The sequence below is a fragment of the Oryzias latipes genome, chromosome 22 (assembly GCF_053564925.1).
Source record: "Oryzias latipes strain Hd-rR chromosome 22, Olatipes_Hd-rR_3.1".
Lineage (NCBI taxonomy): Eukaryota > Metazoa > Chordata > Actinopteri > Beloniformes > Adrianichthyidae > Oryzias > Oryzias latipes.
In genome coordinates this window covers 4,767,327-4,793,025 of record NC_136258.1, presented here as the reverse complement: position 1 = coordinate 4,793,025, position 25,699 = coordinate 4,767,327, and the positions used below count along the sequence as shown (strand labels likewise).

Sequence of the window (25,699 nt, the reverse complement as noted above, 5' to 3'; positions counted from 1 at the left end):
CACATAGATTTGCTTTTCAACATGAATTTGAATACACGTACTGTCTTTAGTAAGATCCACAGCTGGAAGACAAGTACTCAGCCTTCTGATGACACTGGTGGGTGGGGGTGGGGACCCACGAGCCAATGAATGTTTCTTTTAACAGTAAAAGAAACTGTAAAACGATTCTTTTGCCAGCCATATATTAGGGCTCACAGAAGTAGGTCAACTGTACACAAAATAACAAAAGAAAACACAGGCAGTGTTTTGACATGGCAAGGAGTATTGGTCATGGTTCTGACTGGGGGATTGGGAGAATGCATGGGGCACTGCTAAACCTACTGCCAGAGTCAAGGACTGGGAAAACAGTCGTCCTTGTTTGAACCCAGGAAGACATACTTACCTGGCAGGGGTGACACCATGATCAAGAAGGTGGTTTGCCCAAGGCGAGGCTCTGTCATTGCACCCTGACCGTGCTGACCCTTGTGAATTCCCCAAATGTGGGAATCTCAACTGCATAATTTGTGGTAGTGGGGGACTGCGTCCGCGCTCTCCCCTGTTTACAATGTAAAAGACAAAGATGTCTTAGAACAGTAAAAGCTTCACGTGCATCTTCTGAATGTAATACGTGAGCAGTTCCAGGTGTGATGCAACAAGCGCTCTCTCACTCTCTATCCCTATATATAGATATATATATTTATCCCCATTACATTTTGTTGGATCTTGGACAGGACAAGAGCCCGTCTTTAGGCTACATTGGCTCGAATGCTACTGATGTTAGCGGCAGTGTCCCTACCTTAAAAAGATGGCTGGGCAGGTGCAAAAGACATCAGCCGTTGTGTGTGGAAAACCACCACAAAATCCTCCCTTGCGTTGGGGATGTGGGTCAACGCATAAGTTACATCTTTTTCCACAGCAAGTTTGTTTCAACATGAATTTCAATACACGTACTGAACTCAAGACGTCTTGTGTTGCACTGGAAGGCAGCGAACATCTTATTATGGGATGCAGTCAAGCGTTTCGTGATTCATTAAGCTGACTCCACATAGATTTGCTTTTCAACATGAATTTGAAGACACGTACTGCCTTTAGTAAGATCCACAGCTGGAAGACAAGTACTCAGCCTTCTGATGACACTGGTGGGTGGGGGTGGGGACCCATGAGCCAATGAATGTTTCTTTTAACAGTAAAAGAAACTGTAAAACGATTCTTTTGCCAGCCATATATTAGGGCTCACAGAAGTAGGTCAACTGTACACGAAATAACAAAAGAAAACACAGGCAGTGTTTTGACATGGCAAGGAGTATTGGTCATGGTTCTGACTGGGGGATTGGGAGAATGCATGGGGCACTGCTAAACCTACTGCCAGAGTCAAGGACTGGGAAAACAGTCGTCCTTGTTTGAACCCAGGAAGACATACTTACCTGGCAGGGGTGACACCATGATCAAGAAGATGGTTTGCCCAAGGCGAGGCTCTGTCATTGCACCCTGACCGTGCTGACCCTTGTGAATTCCCCAAATGTGGGAATCTCAACTGCATAATTTGTGGTAGTGGGGGACTGCGTCCGCGCTCTCCCCTGTTTACAATGTAAAAGACAAAGATGTCTTAGAACAGTAAAAGCTTCACGTGCATCTTCTGAATGTAATACGTGAGCAGTTCCAGGTGTGATGCAACAAGCGCTCTCTCACTCTCTATCCCTATATATAGATATATATATTTATCCCCATTACATTTTGTTGGATCTTGGACAGGACAAGAGCCCGTCTTTAGGCTACATTGGCTCGAATGCTACTGATGTTAGCGGCAGTGTCCCTACCTTAAAAAGATGGCTGGGCAGGTGCAAAAGACATCAGCCGTTGTGTGTGGAAAACCACCACAAAATCCTCCCTTGCGTTGGGGATGTGGGTCAACGCATAAGTTACATCTCTTTCCACAGCAAGTTTGTTTCAACATGAATTTCAATACACGTACTGAACTCAAGACGTCTTGTGTTGCACTGGCAGGCAGCGAACATCTTATTATGGGATGCAGTCAAGCGTTTTGTGATTCATTGAGCTGACTCCACATAGATTTGCTTTTCAACATGAATTTGAATACACGTACTGCCTTTAGTAAGATCCACAGCTGGAAGACAAGTACTCAGCCTTCTGATGACACTGGTGGGTGGGGGTGGGGACCCACAAGCCAATGAATGTTTCTTTTAACAGTAAAAGAAACTGTAAAACGATTCTTTTGCCAGCCATATATTAGGGCTCACAGAAGTAGGTCAACTTTACACAAAATAACAAAAGAAAACACAGGCAGTGTTTTGACATGGCAAGGAGTATTGGTCATGGTTCTGACTGGGGGATTGGGAGAATGCATGGGGCACTGCTAAACCTACTGCCAGAGTCAAGGACTGGGAAAACAGTCGTCCTTGTTTGAACCCAGGAAGACATACTTACCTGGCAGGGGTGACACCATGATCAAGAAGGTGGTTTGCCCAAGGCGAGGCTCTGTCATTGCACCCTGACCGTGCTGACCCTTGTGAATTCCCCAAATGTGGGAATCTCAACTGCATAATTTGTGGTAGTGGGGGACTGCGTCCGCGCTCTCCCCTGTTTACAATGTAAAAGACAAAGATGTGTTAGAACAGTAAAAGCTTCACGTGCATCTTCTGAATGTAAAACGTGAGCAGTTCCAGGTGTGATGCAACAAGCGCTCTCTCTCTCACTCTCTATCCCTTTATATATATATATATCCCCATTACATTTTGTTGGATCTTGGACAGGACAAGAGCCCGTCTTTAGGCTACATTGGCTCGAATGCGTCTGATGTTAGCGGCAGTGTCCCTACCTTAAAAAGATGGCTGGGCAGGTGCAAAAGACATCAGCCGTTGTGTGTGGAAAACCACGACAAAATCCTCCCTTGAGTTGGGGATGTGGGTCAACGCATACGTTCCATCTCTTTCCACAGCAAGTTTGTTTCAACATGAATTTCAATACACGTACTAAACTCAAGACGTCTTGTGTTGCACTGGCAGGCAGCGAACATCTTATTATGGGATGCAGTCAAGCGTTTCGTGATTCATTGAGCTGACTCCACATAGATTTGCTTTTCAACATGAATTTGAATACACGTACTGTCTTTAGTAAGATCCACAGCTGGAAGACAAGTACTCAGCCTTCTGATGACACTGGTGGGTGGGGGTGGGGACCCACGAGCCAATGAATGTTTCTTTTAACAGTAAAAGAAACTGTAAAACGATTCTTTTGCCAGCCATATATTAGGGCTCACAGAAGTAGGTCAACTGTACACAAAATAACAAAAGAAAACACAGGCAGTGTTTTGACATGGCAAGGAGTATTGGTCATGGTTCTGACTGGGGGATTGGGAGAATGCATGGGGCACTGCTAAACCTACTGCCAGAGTCAAGGACTGGGAAAACAGTCGTCCTTGTTTGAACCCAGGAAGACATACTTACCTGGCAGGGGTGACACCATGATCAAGAAGGTGGTTTGCCCAAGGCGAGGCTCTGTCATCGCACCCTGACCGTGCTGACCCTTGTGAATTCCCCAAATGTGGGAATCTCAACTGCATAATTTGTGGTAGTGGGGGACTGCGTCCGTGCTCTCCCCTGTTTACAATGTAAAAGACAAAGATGTCTTAGAACAGTAAAAGCTTCACGTGCATCTTCTGAACGTAAAACGTGAGCAGTTCCAGGTGTGATGCAACAAGCGCTCTCTCACTCTCTATCCCTATATATAGATATATATATTTATCCCCATTACATTTTGTTGGATCTTGGACAGGACAAGAGCCCGTCTTTAGGCTACATTGGCTCGAATGCTACTGATGTTAGCGGCAGTGTCCCTACCTTAAAAAGATGGCTGGGCAGGTGCAAAAGACATCAGCCGTTGTGTGTGGAAAACCACCACAAAATCCTCCCTTGCGTTGGGGATGTGGGTCAACGCATAAGTTACATCTTTTTCCACAGCAAGTTTGTTTCAACATGAATTTCAATACACGTACTGAACTCAAGACGTCTTGTGTTGCACTGGAAGGCAGCGAACATCTTATTATGGGATGCAGTCAAGCGTTTCGTGATTCATTAAGCTGACTCCACATAGATTTGCTTTTCAACATGAATTTGAAGACACGTACTGCCTTTAGTAAGATCCACAGCTGGAAGACAAGTACTCAGCCTTCTGATGACACTGGTGGGTGGGGGTGGGGACCCACGAGCCAATGAATGTTTCTTTTAACAGTAAAAGAAACTGTAAAACGATTCTTTTGCCAGCCATATATTAGGGCTCACAGAAGTAGGTCAACTGTACACAAAATAACAAAAGAAAACACAGGCAGTGTTTTGACATGGCAAGGAGTATTGGTCATGGTTCTGACTGGGGGATTGGGAGAATGCATGGGGCACTGCTAAACCTACTGCCAGAGTCAAGGACTGGGAAAACAGTCGTCCTTGTTTGAACCCAGGAAGACATACTTACCTGGCAGGGGTGACACCATGATCAAGAAGGTGGTTTGCCCAAGGCGAGGCTCTGTCATTGCACCCTGACCGTGCTGACCCTTGTGAATTCCCCAAATGTGGGAATCTCAACTGCATAATTTGTGGTAGTGGGGGACTGCGTCCGCGCTCTCCCCTGTTTACAATATAAAAGACAAAGATGTCTTAGAACAGTAAAAGCTTCACGTGCATCTTCTGAATGTAATACGTGAGCAGTTCCAGGTGTGATGCAACAAGCGCTCTCTCACTCTCTATCCCTATATATAGATATATATATTTATCCCCATTACATTTTGTTGGATCTTGGACAGGACAAGAGCCCGTCTTTAGGCTACATTGGCTCGAATGCTACTGATGTTAGCGGCAGTGTCCCTACCTTAAAAAGATGGCTGGGCAGGTGCAAAAGACATCAGCCGTTGTGTGTGGAAAACCACCACAAAATCCTCCCTTGCGTTGGGGATGTGGGTCAACGCATAAGTTACATCTTTTTCCACAGCAAGTTTGTTTCAACATGAATTTCAATACACGTACTGAACTCAAGACGTCTTGTGTTGCACTGGAAGGCAGCGAACATCTTATTATGGGATGCAGTCAAGCGTTTCGTGATTCATTAAGCTGACTCCACATAGATTTGCTTTTCAACATGAATTTGAAGACACGTACTGCCTTTAGTAAGATCCACAGCTGGAAGACAAGTACTCAGCCTTCTGATGACACTGGTGGGTGGGGGTGGGGACCCATGAGCCAATGAATGTTTCTTTTAACAGTAAAAGAAACTGTAAAACGATTCTTTTGCCAGCCATATATTAGGGCTCACAGAAGTAGGTCAACTGTACACAAAATAACAAAAGAAAACACAGGCAGTGTTTTGACATGGCAAGGAGTATTGGTCATGGTTCTGACTGGGGGATTGGGAGAATGCATGGGGCACTGCTAAACCTACTGCCAGAGTCAAGGACTGGGAAAACAGTCGTCCTTGTTTGAACCCAGGAAGACATACTTACCTGGCAGGGGTGACACCATGATCAAGAAGGTGGTTTGCCCAAGGCGAGGCTCTGTCATTGCACCCTGACCGTGCTGACCCTTGTGAATTCCCCAAATGTGGGAATCTCAACTGCATAATTTGTGGTAGTGGGGGACTGCGTCCGCGCTCTCCCCTGTTTACAATGTAAAAGACAAAGATGTCTTAGAACAGTAAAAGCTTCACGTGCATCTTCTGAATGTAATACGTGAGCAGTTCCAGGTGTGATGCAACAAGCGCTCTCTCACTCTCTATCCCTATATATAGATATATATATTTATCCCTATTACATTTTGTTGGATCTTGGACAGGACAAGAGCCCGTCTTTAGGCTACATTGGCTCGAATGCTACTGATGTTAGCGGCAGTGTCCCTACCTTAAAAAGATGGCTGGGCAGGTGCAAAAGACATCAGCCGTTGTGTGTGGAAAACCACCACAAAATCCTCCCTTGCGTTGGGGATGTGGGTCAACGCATAAGTTACATCTTTTTCCACAGCAAGTTTGTTTCAACATGAATTTCAATACACGTACTGAACTCAAGACGTCTTGTGTTGCACTGGCAGGCAGCGAACATCTTATTATGGGATGCAGTCAAGCGTTTTGTGATTCATTGAGCTGACTCCACATAGATTTGCTTTTCAACATGAATTTGAATACACGTACTGCCTTTAGTAAGATCCACAGCTGGAAGACAAGTACTCAGCCTTCTGATGACACTGGTGGGTGGGGGTGGGGACCCACAAGCCAATGAATGTTTCTTTTAACAGTAAAAGAAACTGTAAAACGATTCTTTTGCCAGCCATATATTAGGGCTCACAGAAGTAGGTCAACTTTACACAAAATAACAAAAGAAAACACAGGCAGTGTTTTGACATGGCAAGGAGTATTGGTCATGGTTCTGACTGGGGGATTGGGAGAATGCATGGGGCACTGCTAAACCTACTGCCAGAGTCAAGGACTGGGAAAACAGTCGTCCTTGTTTGAACCCAGGAAGACATACTTACCTGGCAGGGGTGACACCATGATCAAGAAGGTGGTTTGCCCAAGGCGAGGCTCTGTCATTGCACCCTGACCGTGTTGACCCTTGTGAATTCCCCAAATGTGGGAATCTCAACTGCATAATTTGTGGTAGTGGGGGACTGCGTCCGCGCTCTCCCCTGTTTACAATGGAAAAGACAAAGATGTGTTAGAACAGTAAAAGCTTCACGTGCATCTTCTGAACGTAAAACGTGAGCAGTTCCAGGTGTGAGGCAACAAGCGGTCTCTCACTCTCTATCCCTATATATAGATATATATATTTATCCCCATTACATTTTGTTGGATCTTGGACAGGACAAGAGCCCGTCTTTAGGCTACATTGGCTCGAATGCTACTGATGTTAGTGGCAGTGTCCCTACCTTAAAAAGATGGCTGGGCAGGTGCAAAAGACATCAGCCGTTGTGTGTGGAAAACCACCACAAAATCCTCCCTTGCGTTGGGGATGTGGGTCAACGCATAAGTTACATCTCTTTCCACAGCAAGTTTGTTTCAACATGAATTTCAATACACGTAGTGAACTCAAGACGTCTTGTGTTTCACTGGCAGGCAGCGAACATCTTATTATGGGATGCAGTCAAGCGTTTCGTGATTCATTGAGCTGACTCCACATAGATTTGCTTTTCAACATTAATTTGAATACACGTACTGCCTTTAGTAAGATCCACAGCTGGAAGACAAGTACTCAGCCTTCTGATGACACTGGTGGGTGGGGGTGGGGACCCACAAGCCAATGAATGTTTCTTTTAACAGTAAAAGAAACTGTAAAACGATTCTTTTGCCAGCCATATATTAGGGCTCACAGAAGTAGGTCAACTTTACACAAAATAACAAAAGAAAACACAGGCAGTGTTTTGACATGGCAAGGAGTATTGGTCATGGTTCTGACTGGGGGATTGGGAGAATGCATGGGGCACTGCTAAACCTACTGCCAGAGTCAAGGACTGGGAAAACAGTCGTCCTTGTTTGAACCCAGGAAGACATACTTACCTGGCAGGGGTGACACCATGATCAAGAAGGTGGTTTGCCCAAGGCGAGGCTCTGTCATTGCACCCTGACCGTGCTGACCCTTGTGAATTCCCCAAATGTGGGAATCTCAACTGCATAATTTGTGGTAGTGGGGGACTGCGTCCGCGCTCTCCCCTGTTTACAATGTAAAAGACAAAGATGTGTTAGAACAGTAAAAGCTTCACGTGCATCTTCTGAATGTAAAACGTGAGCAGTTCCAGGTGTGATGCAACAAGCGCTCTCTCTCTCACTCTCTATCCCTATATATATATATATATCCCCATTACATTTTGTTGGATCTTGGACAGGACAAGAGCCCGTCTTTAGGCTACATTGGCTCGAATGCGTCTGATGTTAGCGGCAGTGTCCCTACCTTAAAAAGATGGCTGGGCAGGTGCAAAAGACATCAGCCGTTGTGTGTGGAAAACCACGACAAAATCCTCCCTTGAGTTGGGGATGTGGGTCAACGCATACGTTCCATCTCTTTCCACAGCAAGTTTGTTTCAACATGAATTTCAATACACGTACTAAACTCAAGACGTCTTGTGTTGCACTGGCAGGCAGCGAACATCTTATTATGGGATGCAGTCAAGCGTTTCGTGATTCATTGAGCTGACTCCACATAGATTTGCTTTTCAACATGAATTTGAATACACGTACTGTCTTTAGTAAGATCCACAGCTGGAAGACAAGTACTCAGCCTTCTGATGACACTGGTGGGTGGGGGTGGGGACCCACGAGCCAATGAATGTTTCTTTTAACAGTAAAAGAAACTGTAAAACGATTCTTTTGCCAGCCATATATTAGGGCTCACAGAAGTAGGTCAACTGTACACAAAATAACAAAAGAAAACACAGGCAGTGTTTTGACATGGCAAGGAGTATTGGTCATGGTTCTGACTGGGGGATTGGGAGAATGCATGGGGCACTGCTAAACCTACTGCCAGAGTCAAGGACTGGGAAAACAGTCGTCCTTGTTTGAACCCAGGAAGACATACTTACCTGGCAGGGGTGACACCATGATCAAGAAGGTGGTTTGCCCAAGGCGAGGCTCTGTCATTGCACCCTGACCGTGCTGACCCTTGTGAATTCCCCAAATGTGGGAATCTCAACTGCATAATTTGTGGTAGTGGGGGACTGCGTCCGCGCTCTCCCCTGTTTACAATGTAAAAGACAAAGATGTCTTAAAACAGTAAAAGCTTCACGTGCATCTCCTGAACGTAAAACGTGAGCAGTTCCAGGTGTGATGCAACAAGCGCTCTCACTCTCTATCCCTATATATAGATATATATATATATATCCCCATTACATTTTGTTGGATCTTGGACAGGACAAGAGCCCGTCTTTAGGCTACATTGGCTCGAATGCTACTGATGTTAGCGGCAGTGTCCCTACCTTAAAAAGATGGCTGGGCAGGTGCAAAAGACATCAGCCGTTGTGTGTGGAAAACCACCACAAAATCCTCCCTTGCGTTGGGGATGTGGGTCAACGCATAAGTTACATCTCTTTCCACAGCAAGTTTGTTTCAACATGAATTTCAATACACGTACTGAACTCAAGACGTCTTGTGTTGCACTGGCAGGCAGCGAACATCTTATTATGGGATGCAGTCAAGCGTTTTGTGATTCATTGAGCTGACTCCACATAGATTTGCTTTTCAACATGAATTTGAATACACGTACTGCCTTTAGTAAGATCCACAGCTGGAAGACAAGTACTCAGCCTTCTGATGACACTGGTGGGTGGGGGTGGGGACCCACAAGCCAATGAATGTTTCTTTTAACAGTAAAAGAAACTGTAAAACGATTCTTTTGCCAGCCATATATTAGGGCTCACAGAAGTAGGTCAACTTTACACAAAATAACAAAAGAAAACACAGGCAGTGTTTTGACATGGCAAGGAGTATTGGTCATGGTTCTGACTGGGGGATTGGGAGAATGCATGGGGCACTGCTAAACCTACTGCCAGAGTCAAGGACTGGGAAAACAGTCGTCCTTGTTTGAACCCAGGAAGACATACTTACCTGGCAGGGGTGACACCATGATCAAGAAGGTGGTTTGCCCAAGGCGAGGCTCTGTCATTGCACCCTGACCGTGTTGACCCTTGTGAATTCCCCAAATGTGGGAATCTCAACTGCATAATTTGTGGTAGTGGGGGACTGCGTCCGCGCTCTCCCCTGTTTACAATGGAAAAGACAAAGATGTGTTAGAACAGTAAAAGCTTCACGTGCATCTTCTGAACGTAAAACGTGAGCAGTTCCAGGTGTGAGGCAACAAGCGGTCTCTCACTCTCTATCCCTATATATAGATATATATATTTATCCCCATTACATTTTGTTGGATCTTGGACAGGACAAGAGCCCGTCTTTAGGCTACATTGGCTCGAATGCTACTGATGTTAGTGGCAGTGTCCCTACCTTAAAAAGATGGCTGGGCAGGTGCAAAAGACATCAGCCGTTGTGTGTGGAAAACCACCACAAAATCCTCCCTTGCGTTGGGGATGTGGGTCAACGCATAAGTTACATCTCTTTCCACAGCAAGTTTGTTTCAACATGAATTTCAATACACGTAGTGAACTCAAGACGTCTTGTGTTTCACTGGCAGGCAGCGAACATCTTATTATGGGATGCAGTCAAGCGTTTCGTGATTCATTGAGCTGACTCCACATAGATTTGCTTTTCAACATGAATTTGAATACACGTACTGCCTTTAGTAAGATCCACAGCTGGAAGACAAGTACTCAGCCTTCTGATGACACTGGTGGGTGGGGGTGGGGACCCACAAGCCAATGAATGTTTCTTTTAACAGTAAAAGAAACTGTAAAACGATTCTTTTGCCAGCCATATATTAGGGCTCACAGAAGTAGGTCAACTTTACACAAAATAACAAAAGAAAACACAGGCAGTGTTTTGACATGGCAAGGAGTATTGGTCATGGTTCTGACTGGGGGATTGGGAGAATGCATGGGGCACTGCTAAACCTACTGCCAGAGTCAAGGACTGGGAAAACAGTCGTCCTTGTTTGAACCCAGGAAGACATACTTACCTGGCAGGGGTGACACCATGATCAAGAAGGTGGTTTGCCCAAGGCGAGGCTCTGTCATTGCACCCTGACCGTGCTGACCCTTGTGAATTCCCCAAATGTGGGAATCTCAACTGCATAATTTGTGGTAGTGGGGGACTGCGTCCGCGCTCTCCCCTGTTTACAATGTAAAAGACAAAGATGTGTTAGAACAGTAAAAGCTTCACGTGCATCTTCTGAATGTAAAACGTGAGCAGTTCCAGGTGTGATGCAACAAGCGCTCTCTCTCTCACTCTCTATCCCTATATATATATATATATCCCCATTACATTTTGTTGGATCTTGGACAGGACAAGAGCCCGTCTTTAGGCTACATTGGCTCGAATGCGTCTGATGTTAGCGGCAGTGTCCCTACCTTAAAAAGATGGCTGGGCAGGTGCAAAAGACATCAGCCGTTGTGTGTGGAAAACCACGACAAAATCCTCCCTTGAGTTGGGGATGTGGGTCAACGCATACGTTCCATCTCTTTCCACAGCAAGTTTGTTTCAACATGAATTTCAATACACGTACTAAACTCAAGACGTCTTGTGTTGCACTGGCAGGCAGCGAACATCTTATTATGGGATGCAGTCAAGCGTTTCGTGATTCATTGAGCTGACTCCACATAGATTTGCTTTTCAACATGAATTTGAATACACGTACTGTCTTTAGTAAGATCCACAGCTGGAAGACAAGTACTCAGCCTTCTGATGACACTGGTGGGTGGGGGTGGGGACCCACGAGCCAATGAATGTTTCTTTTAACAGTAAAAGAAACTGTAAAACGATTCTTTTGCCAGCCATATATTAGGGCTCACAGAAGTAGGTCAACTGTACACAAAATAACAAAAGAAAACACAGGCAGTGTTTTGACATGGCAAGGAGTATTGGTCATGGTTCTGACTGGGGGATTGGGAGAATGCATGGGGCACTGCTAAACCTACTGCCAGAGTCAAGGACTGGGAAAACAGTCGTCCTTGTTTGAACCCAGGAAGACATACTTACCTGGCAGGGGTGACACCATGATCAAGAAGGTGGTTTGCCCAAGGCGAGGCTCTGTCATTGCACCCTGACCGTGCTGACCCTTGTGAATTCCCCAAATGTGGGAATCTCAACTGCATAATTTGTGGTAGTGGGGGACTGCGTCCGCGCTCTCCCCTGTTTACAATGTAAAAGACAAAGATGTCTTAAAACAGTAAAAGCTTCACGTGCATCTCCTGAACGTAAAACGTGAGCAGTTCCAGGTGTGATGCAACAAGCGCTCTCACTCTCTATCCCTATATATAGATATATATATATATATATATCCCCATTACATTTTGTTGGATCTTGGACAGGACAAGAGCCCGTCTTTAGGCTACATTGGCTCGAATGCTACTGATGTTAGCGGCAGTGTCCCTACCTTAAAAAGATGGCTGGGCAGGTGCAAAAGACATCAGCCGTTGTGTGTGGAAAACCACCACAAAATCCTCCCTTGCGTTGGGGATGTGGGTCAACGCATAAGTTACATCTCTTTCCACAGCAAGTTTGTTTCAACATGAATTTCAATACACGTACTGAACTCAAGACGTCTTGTGTTGCACTGGCAGGCAGCGAACATCTTATTATGGGATGCAGTCAAGCGTTTTGTGATTCATTGAGCTGACTCCACATAGATTTGCTTTTCAACATGAATTTGAATACACGTACTGCCTTTAGTAAGATCCACAGCTGGAAGACAAGTACTCAGCCTTCTGATGACACTGGTGGGTGGGGGTGGGGACCCACAAGCCAATGAATGTTTCTTTTAACAGTAAAAGAAACTGTAAAACGATTCTTTTGCCAGCCATATATTAGGGCTCACAGAAGTAGGTCAACTTTACACAAAATAACAAAAGAAAACACAGGCAGTGTTTTGACATGGCAAGGAGTATTGGTCATGGTTCTGACTGGGGGATTGGGAGAATGCATGGGGCACTGCTAAACCTACTGCCAGAGTCAAGGACTGGGAAAACAGTCGTCCTTGTTTGAACCCAGGAAGACATACTTACCTGGCAGGGGTGACACCATGATCAAGAAGGTGGTTTGCCCAAGGCGAGGCTCTGTCATTGCACCCTGACCGTGTTGACCCTTGTGAATTCCCCAAATGTGGGAATCTCAACTGCATAATTTGTGGTAGTGGGGGACTGCGTCCGCGCTCTCCCCTGTTTACAATGGAAAAGACAAAGATGTGTTAGAACAGTAAAAGCTTCACGTGCATCTTCTGAACGTAAAACGTGAGCAGTTCCAGGTGTGAGGCAACAAGCGGTCTCTCACTCTCTATCCCTATATATAGATATATATATTTATCCCCATTACATTTTGTTGGATCTTGGACAGGACAAGAGCCCGTCTTTAGGCTACATTGGCTCGAATGCTACTGATGTTAGTGGCAGTGTCCCTACCTTAAAAAGATGGCTGGGCAGGTGCAAAAGACATCAGCCGTTGTGTGTGGAAAACCACCACAAAATCCTCCCTTGCGTTGGGGATGTGGGTCAACGCATAAGTTACATCTCTTTCCACAGCAAGTTTGTTTCAACATGAATTTCAATACACGTAGTGAACTCAAGACGTCTTGTGTTTCACTGGCAGGCAGCGAACATCTTATTATGGGATGCAGTCAAGCGTTTCGTGATTCATTGAGCTGACTCCACATAGATTTGCTTTTCAACATGAATTTGAATACACGTACTGCCTTTAGTAAGATCCACAGCTGGAAGACAAGTACTCAGCCTTCTGATGACACTGGTGGGTGGGGGTGGGGACCCACAAGCCAATGAATGTTTCTTTTAACAGTAAAAGAAACTGTAAAACGATTCTTTTGCCAGCCATATATTAGGGCTCACAGAAGTAGGTCAACTTTACACAAAATAACAAAAGAAAACACAGGCAGTGTTTTGACATGGCAAGGAGTATTGGTCATGGTTCTGACTGGGGGATTGGGAGAATGCATGGGGCACTGCTAAACCTACTGCCAGAGTCAAGGACTGGGAAAACAGTCGTCCTTGTTTGAACCCAGGAAGACATACTTACCTGGCAGGGGTGACACCATGATCAAGAAGGTGGTTTGCCCAAGGCGAGGCTCTGTCATTGCACCCTGACCGTGCTGACCCTTGTGAATTCCCCAAATGTGGGAATCTCAACTGCATAATTTGTGGTAGTGGGGGACTGCGTCCGCGCTCTCCCCTGTTTACAATGTAAAAGACAAAGATGTGTTAGAACAGTAAAAGCTTCACGTGCATCTTCTGAATGTAAAACGTGAGCAGTTCCAGGTGTGATGCAACAAGCGCTCTCTCTCTCACTCTCTATCCCTATATATATATATATATCCCCATTACATTTTGTTGGATCTTGGACAGGACAAGAGCCCGTCTTTAGGCTACATTGGCTCGAATGCGTCTGATGTTAGCGGCAGTGTCCCTACCTTAAAAAGATGGCTGGGCAGGTGCAAAAGACATCAGCCGTTGTGTGTGGAAAACCACGACAAAATCCTCCCTTGAGTTGGGGATGTGGGTCAACGCATACGTTCCATCTCTTTCCACAGCAAGTTTGTTTCAACATGAATTTCAATACACGTACTAAACTCAAGACGTCTTGTGTTGCACTGGCAGGCAGCGAACATCTTATTATGGGATGCAGTCAAGCGTTTCGTGATTCATTGAGCTGACTCCACATAGATTTGCTTTTCAACATGAATTTGAATACACGTACTGTCTTTAGTAAGATCCACAGCTGGAAGACAAGTACTCAGCCTTCTGATGACACTGGTGGGTGGGGGTGGGGACCCACGAGCCAATGAATGTTTCTTTTAACAGTAAAAGAAAATGTAAAACGACTCTTTTGCCAGCCATATATTAGGGCTCACAGAAGTAGGTCAACTGTACACAAAATAACAAAAGAAAACACAGGCAGTGTTTTGACATGGCAAGGAGTATTGGTCATGGTTCTGACTGGGGGATTGGGAGAATGCATGGGGCACTGCTAAACCTACTGCCAGAGTCAAGGACTGGGAAAACAGTCGTCCTTGTTTGAACCCAGGAAGACATACTTACCTGGCAGGGGTGACACCATGATCAAGAAGGTGGTTTGCCCAAGGCGAGGCTCTGTCATCGCACCCTGACCGTGCTGACCCTTGTGAATTCCCCAAATGTGGGAATCTCAACTGCATAATTTGTGGTAGTGGGGGACTGCGTCCGCGCTCTCCCCTGTTTACAATGTAAAAGACAAAGATGTCTTAAAACAGTAAAAGCTTCACGTGCATCTCCTGAACGTAAAACGTGAGCAGTTCCAGGTGTGATGCAACAAGCGCTCTCACTCTCTATCCCTATATATAGATATATATATATATATATCCCCATTACATTTTGTTGGATCTTGGACAGGACAAGAGCCCGTCTTTAGGCTACATTGGCTCGAATGCGTCTGATCTTAGCGGCAGTGTCCCTACCTTAAAAAGATGGCTGGGCAGGTGCAAAAGACATCAGCCGTTGTGTGTGGAAAACCACCACAAAATCCTCCCTTGCGTTGGGGATGTGGGTCAACGCATAAGTTACATCTCTTTCCACAGCAAGTTTGTTTCAACATGAATTTCAATACACGTACTGAACTCAAGACGTCTTGTGTTGCACTGGAAGGCAGCGAACATCTTATTATGGGATGCAGTCAAGCGTTTCGTGATTCATTAAGCTGACTCCACATAGATTTGCTTTTCAACATGAATTTGAAGACACGTACTGCCTTTAGTAAGATCCACAGCTGGAAGACAAGTACTCAGCCTTCTGATGACACTGGTGGGTGGGGGTGGGGACCCACAAGCCAATGAATGTTTCTTTTAACAGTAAAAGAAACTGTAAAACGATTCTTTTGCCAGCCATATATTAGGGCTCACAGAAGTAGGTCAACTTTACACAAAATAACAAAAGAAAACATGGCAAGGAGTATTGGTCATGGTTCTGACTGGGGGATTGGGAGAATGCATGGGGCACTGCTAAACCTACTGCCAGAGTCAAGGACTGGGAAAACAGTCGTCCTTGTTTGAACCCAGGAAGACATACTTACCTGGCAGGGGTGACACCATGATCAAGAAGTTGGTTTGCCCAAGGCGAGGCTCTGTCATTGCACCCTGACCGTGCTGACCCTTGTGAATTCCCCAAATGTGGGAATCTCAACTGCATAATTTGTGGTAGTGGGGGACTGCGTCCGCGCTCTCCCCTGTTTACAATGTAAAAGACAAAGATGTGTTAGAACAGTAAAAGCTTCACGTGCATCTTCTGAATGTAAACCGTGAGCAGTGCCAGGTGTGATGCAACAAGCGCTCTCTCTCACTCTCTATCCCTATATATAGATATATATATTTATCCCCATTACATTTTGTTGGATCTTGGACAGGACAAGAGCCCGTCTTTAGGCTACATTGGCTCGAATGCGTCTAATGTTAGCGGCAGTGTCCCTACCTTATAAAGATGGCTGGGCAGGTGCAAAAGACATCAGCCGTTGTGTGTGGAAAACCACCACAAAATCCTCCCTTGCGTTGGGGATGTGGGTCAACGCATAAGTTACATCTCTTTCCACAGCAAGTTTGTTTCAACATGAATTTCAATACACGTACTGAACTCAAGACGTCTTGTGTTGCACTGGAAGGCAGCGAACATCTTATTATGGGATGCAGTCAAGCGTTTCGTGATTCATTAAGCTGACTCCACATAGATTTGCTTTTCAACATGAATTTGAAGACACGTACTGCCTTTAGTAAGATCCACAGCTGGAAGACAAGTACTCAGCCTTCTGATGACACTGGTGGGTGGGGGTGGGGACCCACAAGCCAATGAATGTTTCTTTTAACAGTAAAAGAAACTGTAAAACGATTCTTTTGCCAGCCATATATTAGGGCTCACAGAAGTAGGTCAACTTTACACAAAATAACAAAAGAAAACATGGCAAGGAGTATTGGTCATGGTTCTGACTGGGGGATTGGGAGAATGCATGGGGCACTGCTAAACCTACTGCCAGAGTCAAGGACTGGGAAAACAGTCGTCCTTGTTTGAACCCAGGAAGACATACTTACCTGGCAGGGGTGACACCATGATCAAGAAGTTGGTTTGCCCAAGGCGAGGCTCTGTCATTGCACCCTGACCGTGCTGACCCTTGTGAATTCCCCAAATGTGGGAATCTCAACTGCATAATTTGTGGTAGTGGGGGACTGCGTCCGCGCTCTCCCCTGTTTACAATGTAAAAGACAAAGATGTGTTAGAACAGTAAAAGCTTCACGTGCATCTTCTGAATGTAAACCGTGAGCAGTGCCAGGTGTGATGCAACAAGCGCTCTCTCTCACTCTCTATCCCTATATATAGATATATATATTTATCCCCATTACATTTTGTTGGATCTTGGACAGGACAAGAGCCCGTCTTTAGGCTACATTGGCTCGAATGCGTCTAATGTTAGCGGCAGTGTCCCTACCTTATAAAGATGGCTGGGCAGGTGCAAAAGACATCAGCCGTTGTGTGTGGAAAACCACCACAAAATCCTCCCTTGCGTTGGGGATGTGGGTCAATGCATAAGTTACATCTCTTTCCACAGCAAGTTTGTTTCAACATGAATTTCAATACACGTACTGAACTCAAGACGTCTTGTGTTGCACTGGCAGGCAGCGAACATCTTATTATGGGATGCAGTCAAGCGTTTCGTGATTCATTGAGCTGACTCCACATAGATTTGCTTTTCAACATGAATTTGAATACACGTACTGCCTTTAGTAAGATCCACAGCTGGAAGACAAGTACTCAGCCTTCTGATGACACTGGTGGGTGGGGGTGGGGACCCACAAGCCAATGAATGTTTCTTTTAACAGTAAAAGAAACTGTAAAACGATTCTTTTGCCAGCCATATATTAGGGCTCACAGAAGTAGGTCAACTTTACACAAAATAACAAAAGAAAACACAGGCAGTGTTTTGACATGGCAAGGAGTATTGGTCATGGTTCTGACTGGGGGATTGGGAGAATGCATGGGGCACTGCTAAACCTACTGCCAGAGTCAAGGACTGGGAAAACAGTCGTCCTTGTTTGAACCCAGGAAGACATACTTACCTGGCAGGGGTGACACCATGATCAAGAAGGTGGTATGCCCAAGGCGAGGCTCTGTCATTGCACCCTGACCGTGCTGACCCTTGTGAATTCCCCAAATGTGGGAATCTCAACTGCATAATTTGTGGTAGTGGGGGACTGCGTCCGCGCTCTCCCCTGTTTACAATGTAAAAGACAAAGATGTCTTAAAACAGTAAAAGCTTCACGTGCATCTCCTGAACGTAAAACGTGAGCAGTTCCAGGTGTGATGCAACAAGCGCTCTCACTCTCTATCCCTATATATAGATATATATATATATATATCCCCATTACATTTTGTTGGATCTTGGACAGGACAAGAGCCCGTCTTTAGGCTACATTGGCTCGAATGCGTCTGATGTTAGCGGCAGTGTCCCTACCTTAAAAAGATGGCTGGGCAGGTGCAAAAGACATCAGCCGTTGTGTGTGGAAAACCACCACAAAATCCTCCCTTGAGTTGGGGATGTGGGTCAACGCATATGTTACATCTCTTTCCACAGCAAGTTTGTTTCAACATGAATTTCAATACACGTACTGAACTCAAGACGTCTTGTGTTTCACTGGCAGGCAGCGAACATCTTATTATGGGATGCAGTCAAGCGTTTCGTGATTCATTGAGCTGACTCCACATAGATTTGCTTTTCAACATGAATTTGATTACACGTACTGCCTTTAATAAGATCCACAGCTGGAAGACAAGTACTCAGCCTTCTGATGACACTGGTGGGTGGGGGTGGGGACCCAGGAGCCAATGAATGTTTCTTTTAACAGTAAAAGAAACTGTAAAACGATTCTTTTGCCAGCCATATATTAGGGCTCACAGAAGTAGGTCAACTGTACACAAAATAACAAAAGAAAACACAGGCAGTGTTTTGACATGGCAAGGAGTATTGGTCATGGTTCTGACTGGGGGATTGGGAGAATGCATGGGGCACTGCTAAACCTACTGCCAGAGTCAAGGACTGGGAAAACAGTCGTCCTTGTTTGAACCCAGGAAGACATACTTACCTGGCAGGGGTGACACCATGATCAAGAAGGTGGTTTGCCCAAGGCGAGGCTCTGTCATTGCACCCTGACCGTGCTGACCCTTGTGAATTCCCCAAATGTGGGAATCTCAACTGCATAATTTGTGGTAGTGGGGGACTGCGTCCGCGCTCTCCCCTGTTTACAATGTAAAAGACAAAGATGTCTTAAAACAGTAAAAGCTTCACGTGCATCTTCTGAATGTAAAACGTGAGCAGTTCCAGGTGTGATGCAACAAGCGCTCTCACTCTCTATCCCTATATATAGATATATATATATATATATATATCCCCATTACATTTTGTTGGATCTTGGACAGGACAAGAGCCCGTCTTTAGGCTACATTGGCTCGAATGCGTCTGATGTTAGCGGCAGTGTCCCTACCTTAAAAAGATGGCTGGGCAGGTGCAAAAGACATCAGCCGTTGTGTGTGGAAAACCACCACAAAATCCTCCCTTGAGTTGGGGATGTGGGTCAACGCATACGTTACATCTCTTTCCACAGCAAGTTTGTTTCAACATGAATTTCAATACACGTACTGAACTCAAGACGTCTTGTGTTTCACTGGCAGGCAGCGAACATCTTATTATGGGATGCAGTCAAGCGTTTCGTGATTCATTGAGCTGACTCCACATAGATTTGCTTTTCAACATGAATTTGATTACACGTACTGCCTTTAATAAGATCCACAGCTGGAAGACAAGTACTCAGCCTTCTGATGACACTGGTGGGTGGGGGTGGGGACCCAGGAGCCAATGAATGTTTCTTTTAACAGTAAAAGAAACTGTAAAACGATTCTTTTGCCAGCCATATATTAGGGCTCACAGAAGTAGGTCAACTGTACACAAAATAACAAAAGAAAACACAGGCAGTGTTTTGACATGGCAAGGAGTATTGGTCATGGTTCTGACTGGGGGATTGGGAGAATGCATGGGGCACTGCTAAACCTACTGCCAGAGTCAAGGACTGGGAAAACAGTCGTCCTTGTTTGAACCCAGGAAGACATACTTACCTGGCAGGGGTGACACCATGATCAAGAAGGTGGTTTGCCCAAGGCGAGGCTCTGTCATTGCACCCTGACCGTGCTGACCCTTGTGAATTCCCCAAATGTGGGAATCTCAACTGCATAATTTGTGGTAGTGGGGGACTGCGTCCGCGCTCTCCCCTGTTTACAATGTAAAAGACAAAGATGTGTTAGAGCAGTAAAAGCTTCACGTGCATCTTCTGAACGTAAAACGTGAGCAGTTCCAGGTGTGATGCAACAAGCGCTCTCACTCTCTATCCCTATATATATATATATATATATATATATATCCCCATTACATTTTGTTGGATCTTGGACAGGACAAGAGCCCGTCTTTAGGCTACATTGGCTCGAATGCGTCTGATGTTAGCGGCAGTGTCCCTACCTTAAAAAGATGGCTGGGCAGGTGCAAAAGACATCAGCCGTTGTGTGTGGAAAACCACCACAAAATCCTCCCTTGAGTTGGGGATGTGGGTCAACGCATACGTTACATCTCTTTCCACAGCAAGTTTGTTTCAACATGAATTTCAATACACGTACTGAACTCAAGACGTCTTGTGTTTCACTGGCAGGCAGCGAACATCTTATTATGGGATGCAGTCAAGCGTTTCGTGATTCATTGAGCTGACTCCACATAGATTTGCTTTTCAACATGAATTTGATTACACGTACTGCCTTTAATAAGATCCACAGCTGGAAGACAAGTACTCAGCCTTCTGATGACACTGGTGGGTGGGGGTGGGGACCCAGGAGCCAATGAATGTTTCTTTTAACAGTAAAAGAAACTGTAAAACGATTCTTTTGCCAGCCATATATTAGGGCTCACAGAAGTAGGTCAACTGTACACAAAATAACAAAAGAAAACACAGGCAGTGTTTTGACATGGCAAGGAGTATTGGTCATGGTTCTGACTGGGGGATTGGGAGAATGCATGGGGCACTGCTAAACCTACTGCCAGAGTCAAGGACTGGGAAAACAGTCGTCCTTGTTTGAACCCAGGAAGACATACTTACCTGGCAGGGGTGACACCATGATCAAGAAGGTGGTTTGCCCAAGGCGAGGCTCTGTCATTGCACCCTGACCGTGCTGACCCTTGTGAATTCCCCAAATGTGGTAATCTCAACTGCATAATTTGTGGTAGTGGGGGACTGCGTCCGCTCTCTCCCCTGTTTACAATGTAAAAGACAAAGATGTCTTAAAACTGTAAAAGCTTCACGTGCATCTTCTGAATGTAAAACGTGAGCAGTTCCAGGTGTGATGCAACAAGCGCTCTCACTCTCTATCCCTATATATAGATATATATATATATATATATATATCCCCATTACATTTTGTTGGATCTTGGACAGGACAAGAGCCCGTCTTTAGGCTACATTGGCTCGAATGCGTCTGATGTTAGCGGCAGTGTCCCTACCTTAAAAAGATGGCTGGGCAGGTGCAAAAGACATCAGCCGTTGTGTGTGGAAAACCACCACAAAATCCTCCCTTGAGTTGGGGATGTGGGTCAACGCATACGTTACATCTCTTTCCACAGCAAGTTTGTTTCAACATGAATTTCAATAAACGTACTGAACTCAAGACGTCTTGTGTTTCACTGGCAGGCAGCGAACATCTTATTATGGGATGCAGTCAAGCGTTTCGTGATTCATTGAGCTGACTCCACATAGATTTGCTTTTCAACATGAATTTGATTACACGTACTGCCTTTAATAAGATCCACAGCTGGAAGACAAGTACTCAGCCTTCTGATGACACTGGTGGGTGGGGGTGGGGACCCACAAGCCAATGAATGTTTCTTTTAACAGTAAAAGAAACTGTAAAACGATTCTTTTGCCAGCCATATATTAGGGCTCACAGAAGTAGGTAAACTGTACACAAAATAACAAAAGAAAACACAGGCAGTGTTTTGACATGGCAAGGAGTATTGGTCATGGTTCTGACTGGGGGATTGGGAGAATGCATGGGGCACTGCTAAACCTACTGCCAGAGTCAAGGACTGGGAAAACAGTCGTCCTTGTTTGAACCCAGGAAGACATACTTACCTGGCAGGGGTGACACCATGATCAAGAAGGTGGTTTGCCCAAGGCGAGGCTCTGTCATTGCACCCTGACCGTGCTGACCCTTGTGAATTCCCCAAATGTGGGAATCTCAACTGCATAATTTGTGGTAGTGGGGGACTGCGTCCGCGCTCTCCCCTGTTTACAATGTAAAAGACAAAGATGTGTTAGAGCAGTAAAAGCTTCACGTGCATCTTCTGAACGTAAAACGTGAGCAGTTCCAGGTGTGATGCAACAAGCGCTCTCACTCTCTATCCCTATATATATATATATATATATATATATATATATCCCCATTACATTTTGTTGGATCTTGGACAGGACAAGAGCCCGTCTTTAGGCTACATTGGCTCGAATGCGTCTGATGTTAGCGGCAGTGTCCCTACCTTAAAAAGATGGCTGGGCAGGTGCAAAAGACATCAGCCGTTGTGTGTGGAAAACCACCACAAAATCCTCCCTTGCGTTGGGGATGTGGGTCAACGCATAAGTTACATCTCTTTCCACAGCAAGTTTGTTTCAACATGAATTTCAATACACGTACTGAACTCAAGACGTCTTGTGTTGCACTGGAAGGCAGCGAACATCTTATTATGGGATGCAGTCAAGCGTTTCGTGATTCATTAAGCTGACTCCACATAGATTTGCTTTTCAACATGAATTTGAAGACACGTACTGCCTTTAGTAAGATCCACAGCTGGAAGACAAGTACTCAGCCTTCTGATGACACTGGTGGGTGGGGGTGGGGACCCACAAGCCAATGAATGTTTCTTTTAACAGTAAAAGAAACTGTAAAACGATTCTTTTGCCAGCCATATATTAGGGCTCACAGAAGTAGGTCAACTTTACACAAAATAACAAAAGAAAACATGGCAAGGACTATTGGTCATGGTTCTGACTGGGGGATTGGGAGAATGCATGGGGCACTGCTAAACCTACTGCCAGAGTCAAGGACTGGGAAAACAGTCGTCCTTGTTTGAACCCAGGAAGATATACTTACCTGGCAGGGGTGACACCATGATCAAGAAGTTGGTTTGCCCAAGGCGAGGCTCTGTCATTGCACCCTGACCGTGCTGACCCTTGTGAATTCCCCAAATGTGGGAATCTCAACTGCATAATTTGTGGTAGTGGGGGACTGCGTCCGCGCTCTCCCCTGTTTACAATGTAAAAGACAAAGATGTGTTAGAACAGTAAAAGCTTCACGTGCATCTTCTGAATGTAAACCGTGAGCAGTGCCAGGTGTGATGCAACAAGCGCTCTCTCTCACTCTCTATCCCTATATGTAGATATATATATTTATCCCCATTACATTTTGTTGGATCTTGGACAGGACAAGAGCCCGTCTTTAGGCTACATTGGCTCGAATGCGTCTGATGTTAGCGGCAGTGTCCCTACCTTAAAAAGATGGCTGGGCAGGTGCAAAACACATCAGCCGTTGTGTGTGGAAAACCACCACAAAATCCTCCCTTGCGTTGGGGATGTGGGTCAATGCATAAGTTACATCTTTTTCCACAGCAAGTTTGTTTCAACATGAATTTCAATACACGTACTGAACTCAAGACGTCTTGTGTTGCACTGGCAGGCAGCGAACATCTTATTATGGGATGCAGTCAAGCGTTTCGTGATTCATTGAGCTGACTCCACATAGATTTGCTTTTCAACATGAATTTGAATACACGTACTGCCTTTAGTAAGATCCACAGCTGGAAGACAAGTACTCAGCCTTCTGATGACACTGGTGGGTGGGGGTGGGGACCCACGAGCCAATGAATGTTTCTTTTAACAGTAAAAGAAACTGTAAAACGATTCTTTTGCCAGCCATATATTAGGGCTCACAGAAGTAGGTCAACTTTACACAAAATAACAAAAGAAAACACAGGCAGTGTTTTGACATGGCAAGGAGTATTGGTCATGGTTCTGACTGGGGGATTGGGAGAATGCATGGGGCACTGCTAAACCTACTGCCAGAGTCAAGGACTGGGAAAACAGTCGTCCTTGTTTGAACCCAGGAAGACATACTTACCTGGCAGGGGTGACACCATGATCAAGAAGGTGGTTTGCCCAAGGCGAGGCTCTGTCATTGTACGACGGAGTTTTAGGGCCACGGTGAGGAAAAAAAAATCTGGCCAACGTGGCGAGATTAAAGTCGTCATGTCGACTTTAATCTCGCCATGACGAGAAAAAACTCGACACAAAGTTTCGAGAAAAAACTCGTCTTGTCGAGATAAAAGTCGAAATAAAGTTTCGAGATTAAAGTCGCAATGTTGCGCGCGAGCGAAAAAAACTCATTAATTTACGAGATTATTGTGGAAGTGAGCAGCACGCAGAGCAGCAGGTGAACGCCGTGCAGCCGCAGAGCAGACCGACTAATCTTTGTTTAACAGGTGAGCTGAATGTTAATTGATAACGTCCCAGATGTCTGGAAGCTCATTTGTTTGATTTACAAGTTATTAAAGTTTTATTTATTGATGGTTGGTTTGCAGGATCACTGCAGCCCAATGAAGCCGTCATCGGTGTCCCTGCATCTGTCCACTTGAATCCTTTCTTCCTCCACCAAAGACCAGATCTCTACGTTTGTGTGATGCTTCCATCTGAGGAGGAGAAGCACTTTTTGCCTTTTTCAACGTTGTAATGCTAATATAACAGACTATTTTCATTCATCTTTGTTTTTTAATGATCAAACGGGTCGCTTCATCTGCAGGAGGGGGCGTATGTGACACTGTTTTCTTCCGCATTGGTGTTCGGATGACAGGTTCATGACGTAATGTGACAGATGAACTTCAGGTTATGTGAATGAAAAGGAGAATAAAGGCTGCAGCAGTCCTCTGCACCCAAACGTGTCTCTGAGCTCCTTATTTTACAGATGAAACTCCGCTTTACCGACACCGAACTCCGGAAAGACTGCTACACTGACAATAATCTGATTTTGAGTCGCCAGAAGGCTCAGAATCTCTTTGTTTTAAACCTATAATCCGGAAATAAAGCTTCACAAAAGGCTCCACATATTTCATCTTCAAGCTAGGCTCCGATAAACAGACAACTTCGGGGTTTTCTCCTTGTTAATCTATGACTTTTTTCCCGTAAATTTACGAGTTTTTATCTCCTAATAAAATTACTTTTTTTTGGTGGCCATAAAAATCTGTTGTAAACTCTTAAATACAAAGCCACTAGCTCACTAACATTAGCCATAACACTGAATATTCCTGAAAGACTCAGCTTCACTGCTGTCGCGCAACATTGCGACTTTAATCTCGAAACTTTATTTCGACTTTTATCTCGACAAGACGAGTTTTTTCTCGAAACTTTGTGTCGAGTTTTTTCTCGTCATGACGAGATTAAAGTCGACATGACGACTTTAATCTCGTCATGTTGGCCAGAATTTTTATTCCTCACCGTGGCCCTAAAACTCCGTCGTAGTCATTGCACCCTGACCGTGCTGACCCTTGTGAATTCCCCAAATGTGGGAATCTCAACTGCATAATTTGTGGTAGTGGGGGACTGCGTCCGCGCTCTCCCCTGTTTACAATGTAAAAGACAAAGATGTCTTAGAACAGTAAAAGCTTCACGTGCATCTTCTGAATGTAAAACGTGAGCAGTTCCAGGTGTGATGCAACAAGCGCTCTCTCTCTCAGTCTCTATCCCTATATATAGATATATATATATTTATCCCCATTACATTTTGTTGGATCTTGGACAGGACAAGAGCCCGTCTTTAGGCTACATTGGCTCGAATGCGTCTAATGTTAGCGGCAGTGTCCCTACCTTATAAAGATGGCTGGGCAGGTGCAAAAGACATCAGCCGTTGTGTGTGGAAAACCACCACAAAATCCTCCCTTGCGTTGGGGATGTGGGTCAATGCATAAGTTACATCTCTTT

The 25,699-nt window shown here is 45.1% G+C and overlaps 1 long non-coding RNA gene, 23 other non-coding genes and 1 pseudogene across 24 annotated transcripts; all 25 read left to right on the top strand.

The window, feature by feature from the left end:
* The first annotated feature begins 374 nt into the window (after positions 1-374).
* LOC144989256 (U1 spliceosomal RNA) lies at positions 375-538 on the top strand. Its single transcript, XR_013653398.1, has one exon. It is a non-coding gene; the product is annotated as a U1 spliceosomal RNA (small nuclear RNA).
* Positions 539-1,395: 857 nt separating this feature from the next.
* LOC144989258 (U1 spliceosomal RNA) lies at positions 1,396-1,559 on the top strand. The gene has a single exon (XR_013653400.1). It is a non-coding gene; the product is annotated as a U1 spliceosomal RNA (small nuclear RNA).
* An 857-nt stretch (positions 1,560-2,416) lies between these two features.
* Positions 2,417-2,580, top strand: LOC144989255 (U1 spliceosomal RNA). The gene has a single exon (XR_013653397.1). It is a non-coding gene; the product is annotated as a U1 spliceosomal RNA (small nuclear RNA).
* Positions 2,581-3,435: 855 nt separating this feature from the next.
* On the top strand, positions 3,436-3,599 carry LOC144989230 (U1 spliceosomal RNA). The gene has a single exon (XR_013653377.1). It is a non-coding gene; the product is annotated as a U1 spliceosomal RNA (small nuclear RNA).
* Positions 3,600-4,456: 857 nt separating this feature from the next.
* On the top strand, positions 4,457-4,620 carry LOC144989253 (U1 spliceosomal RNA). Its single transcript, XR_013653395.1, has one exon. It is a non-coding gene; the product is annotated as a U1 spliceosomal RNA (small nuclear RNA).
* Positions 4,621-5,477: 857 nt separating this feature from the next.
* LOC144989252 (U1 spliceosomal RNA) lies at positions 5,478-5,641 on the top strand. The gene has a single exon (XR_013653394.1). It is a non-coding gene; the product is annotated as a U1 spliceosomal RNA (small nuclear RNA).
* An 857-nt stretch (positions 5,642-6,498) lies between these two features.
* LOC144989262 (U1 spliceosomal RNA) lies at positions 6,499-6,662 on the top strand. The gene has a single exon (XR_013653404.1). It is a non-coding gene; the product is annotated as a U1 spliceosomal RNA (small nuclear RNA).
* An 857-nt stretch (positions 6,663-7,519) lies between these two features.
* Positions 7,520-7,683, top strand: LOC144989251 (U1 spliceosomal RNA). The gene has a single exon (XR_013653393.1). It is a non-coding gene; the product is annotated as a U1 spliceosomal RNA (small nuclear RNA).
* An 855-nt stretch (positions 7,684-8,538) lies between these two features.
* On the top strand, positions 8,539-8,702 carry LOC144989250 (U1 spliceosomal RNA). Its single transcript, XR_013653392.1, has one exon. It is a non-coding gene; the product is annotated as a U1 spliceosomal RNA (small nuclear RNA).
* Positions 8,703-9,559: 857 nt separating this feature from the next.
* LOC144989261 (U1 spliceosomal RNA) lies at positions 9,560-9,723 on the top strand. The gene has a single exon (XR_013653403.1). It is a non-coding gene; the product is annotated as a U1 spliceosomal RNA (small nuclear RNA).
* Positions 9,724-10,580: 857 nt separating this feature from the next.
* LOC144989249 (U1 spliceosomal RNA) lies at positions 10,581-10,744 on the top strand. The gene has a single exon (XR_013653391.1). It is a non-coding gene; the product is annotated as a U1 spliceosomal RNA (small nuclear RNA).
* An 855-nt stretch (positions 10,745-11,599) lies between these two features.
* LOC144989248 (U1 spliceosomal RNA) lies at positions 11,600-11,763 on the top strand. The gene has a single exon (XR_013653390.1). It is a non-coding gene; the product is annotated as a U1 spliceosomal RNA (small nuclear RNA).
* An 861-nt stretch (positions 11,764-12,624) lies between these two features.
* On the top strand, positions 12,625-12,788 carry LOC144989260 (U1 spliceosomal RNA). Its single transcript, XR_013653402.1, has one exon. It is a non-coding gene; the product is annotated as a U1 spliceosomal RNA (small nuclear RNA).
* Positions 12,789-13,645: 857 nt separating this feature from the next.
* LOC144989247 (U1 spliceosomal RNA) lies at positions 13,646-13,809 on the top strand. The gene has a single exon (XR_013653389.1). It is a non-coding gene; the product is annotated as a U1 spliceosomal RNA (small nuclear RNA).
* Positions 13,810-14,664: 855 nt separating this feature from the next.
* LOC144989212 (U1 spliceosomal RNA) lies at positions 14,665-14,828 on the top strand. The gene has a single exon (XR_013653360.1). It is a non-coding gene; the product is annotated as a U1 spliceosomal RNA (small nuclear RNA).
* An 842-nt stretch (positions 14,829-15,670) lies between these two features.
* On the top strand, positions 15,671-15,834 carry LOC144989210 (U1 spliceosomal RNA). The gene has a single exon (XR_013653358.1). It is a non-coding gene; the product is annotated as a U1 spliceosomal RNA (small nuclear RNA).
* An 842-nt stretch (positions 15,835-16,676) lies between these two features.
* LOC144989209 (U1 spliceosomal RNA) lies at positions 16,677-16,840 on the top strand. The gene has a single exon (XR_013653357.1). It is a non-coding gene; the product is annotated as a U1 spliceosomal RNA (small nuclear RNA).
* Positions 16,841-17,699: 859 nt separating this feature from the next.
* On the top strand, positions 17,700-17,863 carry LOC144989278 (U1 spliceosomal RNA). Its single transcript, XR_013653419.1, has one exon. It is a non-coding gene; the product is annotated as a U1 spliceosomal RNA (small nuclear RNA).
* An 859-nt stretch (positions 17,864-18,722) lies between these two features.
* LOC144989246 (U1 spliceosomal RNA) lies at positions 18,723-18,886 on the top strand. Its single transcript, XR_013653388.1, has one exon. It is a non-coding gene; the product is annotated as a U1 spliceosomal RNA (small nuclear RNA).
* Positions 18,887-19,749: 863 nt separating this feature from the next.
* On the top strand, positions 19,750-19,913 carry LOC144989244 (U1 spliceosomal RNA). Its single transcript, XR_013653387.1, has one exon. It is a non-coding gene; the product is annotated as a U1 spliceosomal RNA (small nuclear RNA).
* Positions 19,914-20,774: 861 nt separating this feature from the next.
* On the top strand, positions 20,775-20,938 carry LOC144989215 (U1 spliceosomal RNA). Its single transcript, XR_013653363.1, has one exon. It is a non-coding gene; the product is annotated as a U1 spliceosomal RNA (small nuclear RNA).
* An 865-nt stretch (positions 20,939-21,803) lies between these two features.
* On the top strand, positions 21,804-21,967 carry LOC144989243 (U1 spliceosomal RNA). Its single transcript, XR_013653386.1, has one exon. It is a non-coding gene; the product is annotated as a U1 spliceosomal RNA (small nuclear RNA).
* Positions 21,968-22,815: 848 nt separating this feature from the next.
* On the top strand, positions 22,816-22,979 carry LOC144989208 (U1 spliceosomal RNA). The gene has a single exon (XR_013653356.1). It is a non-coding gene; the product is annotated as a U1 spliceosomal RNA (small nuclear RNA).
* Positions 22,980-23,411: 432 nt separating this feature from the next.
* Positions 23,412-24,481, top strand: LOC144989194 (uncharacterized). The gene is made up of 2 exons (XR_013653340.1): positions 23,412-24,207; positions 24,307-24,481. It is a non-coding gene; the product is annotated as an uncharacterized LOC144989194 (long non-coding RNA).
* Positions 24,482-25,208: 727 nt separating this feature from the next.
* Positions 25,209-25,342, top strand: LOC144989232 (U1 spliceosomal RNA; annotated as a pseudogene).
* Positions 25,343-25,699: the final 357 nt, after the last annotated feature.